At 54.3% G+C, this 12,762-nt stretch overlaps 1 protein-coding gene across 1 annotated transcript in view; it reads left to right on the plus strand.

Annotated features, from left to right (window-relative positions):
- nfatc4 (nuclear factor of activated T cells 4) overlaps positions 1 to 12,762 on the plus strand; it is a 194,714-nt gene that overhangs the window by 106,274 nt on the left and 75,678 nt on the right.

Consider the following 12,762-nt stretch of genomic DNA (forward strand, 5'->3'; position numbering starts at 1 on the left):
TCCCCACTCCAACATCAGCCGGTGCTCCAAGCGACCCGTAATTCCCAGGGTCATCCATCAGGGCCATGCCATTGACTCAACTTTCAATGGATCACTCTTGCCACCCTCGTTCCTTAACCCCCCCTCAAATTGAGTCTAATCGCCAGCCGGGGCCCAGGAGACAATTTTCTCTTCAACGTGACAACCCCCCCCCCCTCCCCGCTCGGCCAACCCCCACCCCCCGCCCGGCCAACCCCCCCCCCCCCCCCCCCGGGCCCGGCCAACCCCCCCCCCCCCCCCCCCCCCGGGCCCGGCCAACCCCCACCTGCCTCAGCCACCCAGCCTTCATTATGTCAAAGGGATTTGCGTCCAGTTCCGCCCCTTCCTGTTGGTTACTTGACGAATGGAGGGCTGACGAAAGGTCAATGCCAGGCCCCAAGGCTAATGCCCCGGTGGGCTGGAGGGGTGGGTGGGGACACGGGTCCAAATTCCACCATAGCAGCTCAGTAAATGTAAAATGGAATATATGCCGCTAATCTCAGCAATGATAAAACCATCATTGATTGTCCTCAAAATAAAAGTCATCTGGTTCACTAATGCCTCCCCCCCCCCCCTCTTCAGGGAAGGGAAATCTGCTGCCTTGGCCTAGTCTGCCCCCACCTGACCGCCTCCCCCCCCAACAGTGTGTGGTTGAGCCTTAACTGCTCCTTTCTCTGAGATGGCCGAGCAAGCCCACTCAGTTCAAGGGGGGGAAATAAGGGAGGGGCAACATATTCTGGGCAGCAGCGTGTGTACCATCTACAAGATGCACCGCAGCCACTCACCAAGGCTCCTTCGACAGCACCTTCCAAACCCACCACCTCTACCATCTAGAAGGACAAGGGGGCAGCAGACACATGGGGAACTCCACCACCTGCAAATTCCTCCCCTCCGAGCCCCACACTCACCATCCTGACTGGGAAATATATCGGCCGTTCCTTCACTGTCGCTGGGTCACAATCCTGGCCCTCCCTCCCTGACAGCACTGTGGGTGTTACCCACACCACACAGGGACTGCAGCCGGTTCAAGATGGCGGCTCACCCACCACCTTCTCAAGGGGCAATTAGGGATGGACAATAAATGCTGGGCCCCGACCAACAACGCCCCACATCCTGTAAATGAATTGAAAATAAAGCTGCTCAAACGAACCAAAGCACAGAAATCTCTAAAGCTCTGGAAAGAGGCATCAATCTGGTTGTCCGACATGCCCCTCCAAAATGGGGAGATTGATTTATGGCCACCATTGGTCCCTCATCCCACCTTTCACCCTCTGGGAGTCCAAAGCACATCCACAGGTAGAAAAGGGCCTCTGTCTCTCCATCTCTCTCTTTCCTGGAGCAGGGTGGGGGGGGAGGGGAGCTCAGTGGCCCGGTCAAGAGAGCGACATTAACCTTTCAACTCCCCCAGCCCCACAAGAGCAAAAGGGAAGGAGGCCATTTTGAACCTGGAGCATTGATGTTGGCCTTGACGCGAGTCCAGGAATTAACGATGCATCGCTCGAGACACACCGCATGCCATACATCAAAATATCATTCAATTGCTTCGGTTTCTTGTTAGTCATTAATGTGTTGAAAAAAACTCAGAAATAAGGGCTGTTTGACTGGGCGCAAGGCAGGCTGGCGGTCAAGGTCACCTGATCAAACATCCAGGAATCTGTCCAATCAGGAGTAGCAACACCAGGAGGGTAGGAAGTGAGGGGAAGTCACTCTTGAAAGGGTTCGTGATGATACTCAATGGTTGAAAAAATATTATACCTGCTTCCAGTGATCAAGAGGCTAGGTGTGGGGCCTACCTCAAGGCCTTGCAAGTCAAGCCATTTGGCAACCGGGTTCACAGGAACAAAAGCCAAGACTTTCACTTGGAAACTTTCCTCGAGGTTGGCGGATAAAGGAACCTCCCCAAATACATGAGTGTGTGAGAGAGAGAGAGGGTTAGAGAGACCTCCCCAGATACAGGAGTGAGAGAGAGAGGGGGTTAGAGAGACCTCCCCAGATACAGGAGTGAGAGAGAGAGAGGGTTAGAGAGACCTCCCCAGATACAGGAGTGAGAGAGAGGGAGAGGGTTAGAGAGACCTCCCCAGATACAGGAGTGAGAGAGAGGGAGAGGGTTAGAGAGACCTCCCCAGATACAGGAGTGAGAGAGAGAGAGGGATAGAGAGACCTCCCCAGATACAGGAGTGAGAGAGAGAGAGAGGGTTAGAGAGACCTCCCCAGATACAGGAGTGAGAGAGAGAGAGGGATAGAGAGACCTCCCCAGATACAGGAGTGAGAGAGAGAGAGAGGGTTAGAGAGACCTCCCCAGATACAGGAGTGAGAGAGAGAGGGTTAGAGAGACCTCCCCAGGTACAGGAGTGAGAGAGAGGGAGAGAGAGAGGGTTAGAGAGACCTCCCCAGATACAGGAGTGTGAGAGAGAGGGTTAGAGAGACCTCCCCAGATACAGGAGTGAAAGAGAGAGGGTTAGAGAGACCTCCCCAGATACAGGAGAGAGAGAGAGAGGGAGAGAGTTAGAGAGACCTCCCCAGATACAGGAGATAGAGAGAGAGAGAGGGGGGGGGATAGAGAGACCTCCCCAGATACAGGAGTGTGAGAGAGAGAGAGGGTTAGAGAGACCTCCCCATATACAGGAGTGAGAGAGAGGGAGAGGGTTAGAGAGACCTCCCCAGATACAGGAGTAAGAGAGAGGGTTAGAGGGACCTCCCCTAATACAGGAGTATGTGAGAGAGAGAGAGAGGGTTAGAGAGACCTCCCCAGATACAGGAGTGAGAGAGAGGGAGAGGGTTAGAGAGACCTCCCCAGATACAGGAGTGAGAGAGAGGGAAGGATAGAGAGACCTCCCCAGATACAGGAGTGAGAGAGAGAGAGAGGGTTAGAGAGACCTCCCCAGATACAGGAGTGAGAGAGAGAGAGGGATAGAGAGACCTCCCCAGATACAGGAGTGAGAGAGAGAGAGAGGGTTAGAGAGACCTCCCCAGATACAGGAGTGAGAGAGAGAGGGTTAGAGAGACCTCCCCAGGTACAGGAGTGAGAGAGAGGGAGAGAGAGAGGGTTAGAGAGACCTCCCCAGATACAGGAGTGTGAGAGAGAGGGTTAGAGAGACCTCCCCAGATACAGGAGTGAAAGAGAGAGGGTTAGAGAGACCTCCCCAGATACAGGAGAGAGAGAGAGAGAGAGAGAGTTAGAGAGACCTCCCCAGATACAGGAGATAGAGAGAGAGAGAGAGAGAGGGATAGAGAGACCTCCCCAGATACAGGAGTGTGAGAGAGAGAGAGGGTTAGAGAGACCTCCCCATATACAGGAGTGAGAGAGAGGGAGAGGGTTAGAGAGACCTCCCCAGATACAGGAGTAAGAGAGAGGGTTAGAGGGACCTCCCCTAATACAGGAGTATGTGAGAGAGAGAGAGAGGGTTAGAGAGACCTCCCCAGATACAGGAGTGAGAGAGAGAGAGGGTTAGAGAGACCTCCCCAGATACAGGAGTGAGAGAGAGGGAGAGGGTTAGAGAGACCTCCCCAGATACAGGAGTGAGAGAGAGAGAGGGATAGAGAGACCTCCCCAGATACAGGAGTGAGAGAGAGAGAGAGGGTTAGAGAGACCTCCCCAGATACAGGAGTGAGAGAGAGAGAGGGTTAGAGAGACCTCCCCAGGTACAGGAGTGAGAGAGAGAGGGTTAGAGAGACCTCCCCAGATACAGGAGTGAGAGAGAGTGAGAGGGTTAGAGAGACCTCCCCAGATACAGGAGTGTGAGAGAGAGAGGAGGTTAGAGAGACCTCCCCAGATACAGGAGTGTGAGAGAGAGAGGGGGTTAGAGAGACCTCCCCAGATACAGGAGTGAGAGAGAGAGAGAGGGTTAGAGAGACCTCCCCAGATACAGGAGTGTGAGAGAGAGAGAGAGGGTTAGAGAGACCTCCCCAGATGCAGGAGTGTGAGAGAAAGAGGGGGTTAGAGAGATCTCCCCAGATACAGGAGTGTGAGAGAGAGAGGGGGTTAGAGAGATCTCCCCAGATACAGGAGTGAGAGAGAGGGGGTTAGAGAGACCTCCCCAGATACAGGAGTGTGAGAGAGAGGGTTAGAGAGTCCTCCCCAGATACAGGAGTGAAAGAGAGAGAGAGGATTAGAGAGACCTCCCCAGATACATGGGTGTCAGAGAGAGGGGGTTAGAGAGACCTCCCCAGAGACAGGAGTGAGAGAGAGGGAGAGAGAGGGTTATAGAGACCTCACCAGATACAGGAGTGAGAGAGAGAGAGAGGGATAGAGAGACCTCCCCAGATACAGAAGTGAGAGAGAGAGGGTTAGAGAGACCTCCCCAGGTACAGGAGTGAGAGAGAGAGAGGGATAGAGAGACCTCCCCAGATACAGGAGTGAGAGAGAGAGGGTTAGAGAGACCTCTCCAGGTACAGGAGTGTGAGAGAGAGAGAGACCTCCCCAGATACAGGAGTGAGAGAGAGAGAGAGGGTTAGAGAGACCTCCCCAGGTACAGGAGTGAGAGAGAGGGAGAGAGAGAGGGTTAGAGAGACCTCCCCAGATACAGGAGTGAGAGAGAGAGAGAGGGAGGGTTAGAGAGACCTCCCCGGGTACGGGAGAGAGAGAGAGGGTTAGAGAGACCTCCCCAGATACAGGAGTGAGAGAGAGAGAGAGGGTTAGAGAGACCTCCCCAGATACAGGAGTGTGTGAGAGAGAGGGGGTTAGAGAGACCTCCCCAGATACAGGAGTGTGAGAGAGAGGGTTAGAGAGACCTCCCCAGATACAGGAGTGAAAGAGAGAGGGTTAGAGAGACCTCCCCAGATACAGGAGTGAGAGAGAGAGAGAGGGTTAGAGAGACCTCCCCAGATACAGGAGTGAGAGAGAGAGAGAGAGAGGGTTAGAGAGACCTCCCCAGATACAGGAGTGAAAGAGAGAGGTTTAGAGAGACCTCCCCAGATACAGGAGTGAGAGAGAGAGAGAGGGTTAGAGAGACCTCCCCAGATACAGGAGAGAGAGAGAGAGAGGGTCAGAGAGACCTCCCCAGATACAGGAGTGAGAGAGAGAGAGAGAGAGGGTTAGAGAGACCTCCCCAGATACAGGAGTGAGAGAGAGAGAGAGAGAGGGTTAGAGAGACCTCCCCAGATACAGGAGTGTTAGAGAGAGAGGGTTAGAGAGACCTCCCCAGATACAGGAGAGTGAGAGAGAGAGGGTTAGAGAGACCTCCCCAGATACAGGAGTGTGAGAGAGAGAGAGAGAGAGAGTTAGAGAGACCTCCCCAGATACAGGAGTGTGAGAGAGGCCTCCCCAGATACAGGAGTGTGAGAGAGAGAGGGGGTTAGAGAGGCCTCCCCAGATACAGGAGTGTGAGAGAGAGAGAGAGGGTTAGAGAGACCTCCCCAGATACAGGAGTGTGAGAGAGGCCTCCCCAGATACAGGAGTGTGAGAGAGAGAGGGGGTTAGAGAGACCTCCCCAGATACAGGGAGAATGGATGGATTAATCAACGGAGGTGGGATCAGGAATCCTTCAGGAATCTGTTGGTGCAGGCTCTTGCCCTGCCTTGGCACTCAGCAGATACATCATTTCATGAGGATTGCGATCACTAACTATTGTGCTCATGTCTGATGCTCTCCGCGATTTGTTCCCAGTGTGTACCTGCGTCACAGGCAGTGATTGTGAGAAAATAATAAAATAAATGTGTCAAAATATTTTAAAACCCTGCGTTCTCTTGATCAATGAGCTGCAGAACGTTTCAGGGCCTCCCAAGCAGAGAGACTCCCTCTTTAAAAGGGGTCCCTGTCGGAGAGGCTCCCTCTTTAAAAGGGGTCCCTGACAGAGAGACTCCCTCTTTAAAAGGGGTCCCTGACGGAGAGACTCCCTCTTTAAAAGGGGTCCCTGACGGAGAGACTCCCTCTTTAAAAGGGGTCCCTGACGGAGAGACTCCCTCTTTAAAAGGGGTCCCTGACGGAGAGACTCCCTCTTTAAAAGGGGTCCCTGACGGAGAGACTCCCTCTTTAAAAGGGGTCCCTGACGGAGAGACTCCCTCTTTAAAAGGGGTCCCTGATGGAGAGACTCCCTCTTTAAAAGGGGTCCCTGACGGAGAGACTCCCTCTTTAAAAGGGGTCCCTGACAGAGAAACTCCCTCTTTAAAAGGAGTCCCTGACGCAGAAAATACACATTGAGTGATGAGTTAATTTTTCATGAAAAATCCATGGATTGCCAATTTGGACGGAGAAAAAATTGTCAATTTTGTAAAATCTAACGTCAGAAAATTGCAAAATTTGAGAGTGGAATTTTCTGCTCCCAATTAATTTGTGAGACATGGAAGCCAGAGCAGATCCTCTGCTGAGGGATACATCACGGCTGCACCGGGCAACGTAGGGTAGAGGGAGCTTTTATCTCCAGCTGCTGTCGGAGGCCACACATCTTTGAGCATAAATTGATGCACGATCAATTGCACAATGACTTGAGTTGGATACAACTGAGGCTTTATTACTCTAAGATGTGTGGCCTCCCACAGCAGCTGGCGAAATGGCTGCTGAATGGAGGACACACATATTTATACTCCGCTTACTGGGCAGAGCCAGCAGGCAGGGCCTACCATCGTTCAGGTCCTACCATAGATCACCTAATATAGATGCAACAGTGGTTTACCACACTTACCCCATATTGTACCTGTCCTGGGAGTGTTTGATGGGGGACAGTGTAGAGGGAGCTTTACTCTGTATCTAACCCCGTGCTGTACCTGTCCTGGGAGTGCTTGATGGGGACAGTGTAGAGGGAGCTTTACTCTGTATCTAACCCCGTGCTGTACCTGTCCTGGGAGTGTTTGATGGGGGACAGTGTAGAGGGAGCTTTACTCTGTATCTAACCCCGTGCTGTACCTATCCTGGGAGTGTTTGATGGGGACAGTGTAGAGGGAGCTTTACTCTGTATCTAACCCCGTGCTGTACCTGCCCTGGGAGGGTTTGATGGGGACAGTGTAGAGGGAGCTTTACTCTGTATCTAACCCGTGCTGTACCTGTCCTGGGAGTGTTTGATGGGGGACAGTGTAGAGGGAGCTTTACTCTGTATCTAACCCCGTGCTGTACCTGTCCTGGGAGTGTTTGATGGGGACAGTGTAGAGGTAGCTTTACTCTGTATCTAACCCCGTGCTGTACCTATCCTGGGAGTGTTTGATGGGGACAGTGTAGTGGGAGCTTTACTCTGTATCTAACCCCGTGCTGTACCTGTCCTGGGAGTGTTTGATGGGGGACAGTGTAGAGGGAGATTTACTCTGTATCTAACCCTGTGCTGTACCTGTCCTGGGAGTGTTTGATGGGGGACAGTGTAGAGGGAGCTTTACTCTGTATCTAACCCCGTGCTGTACCTGTCCTGTGAGTGATAGATGGGGACAGTGTAGAGGGAGCTTTACTCTGTATCTAACCCCGTGCTGTACCTGTCCTGGGAGTGTTTGATGGGGACAGTGTAGAGGGAGCTTTACTCTGTATCTAACCCCGTGCTGTACCTGTCCTGCGAGTGATACATGGGGACAGTGTAGAGGGACCTTTACTCTGTATCTAACACCGTGCTGTACCTGACCTGGGAGTGTTTGATGGGGGACAGTGTAGAGGGAGCTTTACTCTGTATCTAACCCCGTGCTGTACCTGTCCTGGGAGTGTTTGATGGGGACAGTGTAGAGGGAGCTTTACTCTGTATCTAACCCCGTGCTGTACCTGTCCTGCGAGTGTTTGATGGATACAGTGTACAGGGAGCTTTACTCTGTATCTAACCCCGTGCTGTACCTGTCCTGCGAGTGATAGATGGGGACAGTGTAGAGGGAGCTTTACTCTGTATCTAACCCCGTGCTGTCTCTGTCCTGGGAGTGTTTGATGGGGAGAGTGCAGAGGGAGCTTTACTCTGTATCTAACCCCGTGCTGTATCTGTCCTGGGAGTGTTTGATGGGGACAGTGTAGTGGGAGCTTTACTCTGTATCTAACCCCGTGCTGTACCTGTCCTGCGAGTGATAGATGGGGACAGTGTAGAGGGAGCTTTACTCTGTATCTAACCCCGTGCTGTACCTGTCCTGGGAGTGTTTGAAGGGGACAGTGTAGAGGGAGCTTTACTCTGTATCTCACCCCGTGCTGTCCCTGTCCTGGGAGTGTTTGATGGGGGTCAGTATGGAGGGAGTTTTACTCTGTATCGAACCCCGTGCTGTCCCTGTCCTGCGAGTGATAGATGTTTGACAATTTACTTGGCTGAAACTGTGTAATTTTCGTTTTTATTTGATTCATTCACGGAACGTTTGCCAGCTTGGAGCCCTCGGGAGCTCCAGTCTCTCGGCTGCAATATAGCAGCCGCCAGTTTGCTTCCTGAGCAGGGACTGAGACAGCGAGAATTTATATTAAAGCACACCACACCGGGGGACAGTGCAGGAATAGCAAACCTGGCCTCCAAACTCACTTTATTTTCTCTGCAGCTCTGGCTCCTATCTCAGTTTCTCTCGCTCCCTTGCGAACGATGTGTGTCTGTGTGTGTGTGTGTCTGTCTGTGTCCATGATCAGCCATGATCTTCTCGTATTGGGGAGCAGGCTCAAGGGGCCAAATGGCCGAATATCGCTCCTCATTCTCAGGATCTCAACTTGCCGCGTTCCGTCGGTAAGGCGGATGCCAAGGGATGGCGGGAGGGGTGGGGGGAGCAGTGGGGGGGGGCGATGGGTGGGTTGCTGGGGCAACCAGAAGGAGGAGGATGAGGCAGCGCGCACTTCAAGGTTAGCCTCAATGGGCCGGTCAGAGCGATCACCATGGCGACGGAGCTCGGCAAAGCGGAGGAAATCTCGCCTTTCCTTTTCCTGGTTGTGGAGGACAGAGAGAGAGAAAGAGATGGATGACTCCCCTTCTCGTTATTGTCCCCATCAGTGTCTGTGACACGGTCCACTTGTAAGACAAATGACATTTGTGGGAATTAGTAAAAGAAGAACAACACAAATTCGCCGTGGGGGCCGAGGTGCTTTGCTCACAAAGAGAGAGGCTCTGACATACACGTGGGACGTGGCTGGGTCACATGACACAAGCGTTCAAATGTGAGACGACGTCAAGCCCAGGATAGCTCCGCACGCCCCTTTCAAACCTGCAACGTGGGCTACGCGAGAGTTAGGCCAGAAATTAACCTTCCTCGGGCAGGTGAACATGACCAGCGATGCAAGTGGCACTGCACAAAATGGCGTTATGCCCGCGCAACCCCAGTGTCGTCGCGTGCCCTCTTGTAGTAGTCCGACCATCGAAGGTGGGGGGGGGGGGGGGGGGGGGCAGTGGCGCGATTTCATCCGTCGAGGGGGCCAATTGCAACGCGATTTTACGCAGGCCATCTGTTACTAGGCCGGGCGATCTTCTATGTTTAATTTTAGCCTTGATGGGGGGGGGGGGGACTGAACTGCCCAGGCTGAAATTATTTGGGAAAAAAAAGATTGTCTGGGGTGATTGAGTTTTGTGTTTAGAATCACTACAGTGCAGAAGGAGGCCATTCAGCCCATCGGGTCTGCACGACTCCCTGAAAGAGCGCCCTACCTTGGCCCAACCCCCACTCCATCCCCCGAACCCCATGCATTGAAGTTGGCCAATCCATCTTAACCTGCACATCATTGGACTGTGGGAGGAAACCGGAGCACCCGGAGGATACCCACGCACACATTGCCCGAGAGGCCGGAAGGAGTTCCAAAATCAGAGGTGTTGCTTGTCCGTGAGGCCTCTGGTTTTCACACGGTCTCCAGACCTTCATAGATTATCATAGAATTTACAGTGCAGAAGGAGGCCATTCAGCCCATCGAGCCTGCACCGTTTCCTGGAAAGAGCACCCTACCCAAGGTCAACACCTCCACCCTATCCCCATAACCCAGTAACCCCACCCAACACTAAGGGCAATTTTGGACACCAAGGGCAATTTATCATGTCCAATCCACCTAACCTACACATCTTTGGACTGTGGGAGGAAACCGGAGCACCCGGAGGAAACCCACGCACACACGGGGAGGACGTGCAGACTCCGCACAGACAGTGACCCAAGCCGGAATCGAACCTGGGACCCTGGAGTTGTGAAGCCACAGTGTTAACCACTGTGCTACCGTGCTGCCCAAGGGGTTTTAGATTGTGGGTTGACCCACATTGAGCCTCAGGCTGGAGGCCCTGAGCTGTAGTTCTGACCCTCAGTGAGTGGTCCATCACTCGTCTTCCCCTTCCTCTGTCTCCTCTCCCTCTGTCTCCTCTCCCTCTGCCTCCTCTCCCTCTGCCTCCTCTCCCTCTGCCTCCTCTCCCTCTGCCTCCTCTCCCTCTGTCTCCTCTCCCTCTGTCTCCTCTCCCTCTGCCTCCTCTCCCTCTGCCTCCTCTCCCTCTGCCTCCTCTCCCTCTGCCTCCTCTCCCTCTGCCTCCTCTCCCTCTGCCTCCTCTCCCTCTGCTCTCCTCTCCCTCTGTCTCCTCTCCCTCTGCCTCCTCTCCCTCTGCCTCCTCTCCTCTCCCCTCCTCTCCCTCTGCCTCCTCTCCCTCTGTCTCCTCTCCCTCTGCCTCCTCTCCCTCTGCCTCCTCTCCCTCTGCCTCCTCTCCCTCTGCCTCCTCTCCCTCTGCCTCCTCTCCCTCTGCCTCCACTCCCTCTGCCTCCACTCCCTCTGCCTCCTCTCCCTCTGCCTCCTCTCCCTCTGCCTCCTCTCCCTCTATCTCCTCTCCCTCTATCTCCTCTCCCTCTGCCTCCTCTCCCTCTGCCTCCTCTCCCTCTGTCTCCTCTCCCTCTGTCTCCTCTCCCTCTGTCTCCTCTCCCTCTGTCTCCTCTCCCTCTATCTCCTCTCCTCACTGCTCCTCGCCCCTCTGCCTCCTGCTCCCTCTGTCTCCTCTCCCTCTGTCTCGCTCTCCTCTCTCCGTCCCTCTGTCTCCTCTCCCTCTGTCTCCTCTCCCTCTGTCTCCTCTCCCTCTGTCTCCTCTCCCTCTGCCTCCTCTCCCTCGATCTCCTCTCCCTCTGTCTCCTCTCCCTCCTCTCCCTCTATCTCCTCTGTCTCCTCTCCCACAGTCTCCCCTCCCTCAACCTACGCTCCCTCACTCTCCCCCCCTCAGTCGCCCCTCATCAGTATCTGCTCCCTCAAGTCACGCCTCCCCTCGCTCTATCCTCTCGGCCTCCGCTCCTTCACTCACTCTTCCCTCAGCCTCCTCTCCCTCAGCCTGACCTCCGTCAACTCGCTCCTCCCTCACTCTCCCCGCGCTCAGGGACTCTTCCCTCACTCTTCCCTTCCTCAGTCTCTGCTCCTCCAATCATAACTCCCTCAACCTCACCTCCCTTCTCCCCTCACCTTCCCCACGCTCAGGGATTGATCCCTCACTCTTCCCCCACTCAATCACTGCTCCTAGAAGCAACTCTTCCTCAGCCTCACCTCCCTCAACTCTCTCTTCCCTCACCCTCCCTTTGCTCCCACACTCCTCCCTCGTTCTTCCCTCCCTCAACATCTGTTCCATCAATCTACCCTCCCACAGCCTCCCTCAATTTTTCTTCCCTCAGCCTCACCTCCCTCACATTGGTCTTCCCTCAGTCTGCCCTCCCTCACTCCCCCCTCCCTCCGCCTCAGCCTGCCCTCCTTCAGCCACAAACCCCCTCAACCAACCACCCCCTCCGCCCCTCCAGCCTCCAACACTCGCCCTCCCCTCCCACGAGTCTCCCCTCCCTCGGTCTCGTTCCCTCAATCTCTCCTCACTCAGTCGCCCCTCCATCATTCTGCCAAACACATTGGCCTCCCTAGCCATCCCACACGCCCCCCCCCCCCCCCCCCCCAACCCCCTCACTCTCCCTGACCCTCAGCCCCCGATCCCTCAGTCTCCCCATCCTCGTCCTGGCCTCTCGCGGCGCCCCCATCGGCAATGCTCTCGACAATGGATTGTAATAGTTCCACCATTGGCGGCCATTCCTGGGCCCTGGCCTCTGGAATGCGCTCCCCAAAGACTCTCCATCTCTCCAATTCTCTGTCTCTCTGCGCATCACTCCCTCTCTCCGTCTCCCTCAAGGCACCAGGTGATCTGAAATGTTTTGCGGGGTATTTTATCGACAGCGTGTGGGCCGTGTAAAGGATGTTGGGGCCGTGCAGTGAGAGATTCCGCAGCGGAGAAATCCAGGAGGAATGGAGACTCCAGGAGATGGGGAAGGGGGCCAAGAACCTGGTGTGTCACAGGCTCAGCACAGCTCGCGACAGCTGTCACTGGCAGGTCGGTGAAGAGATGCACTAACTGAAGCAACCTTCAGTCAAGGACAAATCGAGGGACACTGCAGCGAGGAAAGGAGAGAGTGGGCGGATTCTAAAAGATCGAACATCGAGTTCTCTGTAACTCTCTGTGAGAAACCCCACACCCCTCACTGTAACACTCTCTGATATACCCCACACCCCTCACTGTAACACTCTGATATACCCCACATCCCTCACTGTAACACTCTCTGATATACCCCACACCCCTCAATGTAACACTCTCTGATATACCCCACACCCCTCACTGTAACACTCTCTGATATACCCCACACCCCTCACTGTAATACACTGATATACCCCACACCCCTCACTGTAACACTCTCTGATATACCCCACACCCCTCACTGTAATACACTGATATACCCCACACCTCTCACTGTAACACTCTCTGATATACCCCACACCCCTCACTGTAACACTCTCTGATATACCCCACACCCCTCACTGTAACACACTCTGATATACCCCACACCCCTCACTGTAACACACTCTGATATACCCCACACCCTCACTGTAACACTCTCTGATAGACCCCA

The sequence above is a fragment of the Scyliorhinus canicula genome, chromosome 17 (assembly GCF_902713615.1).
Source record: "Scyliorhinus canicula chromosome 17, sScyCan1.1, whole genome shotgun sequence".
NCBI classification, from domain to species: domain Eukaryota; kingdom Metazoa; phylum Chordata; class Chondrichthyes; order Carcharhiniformes; family Scyliorhinidae; genus Scyliorhinus; species Scyliorhinus canicula.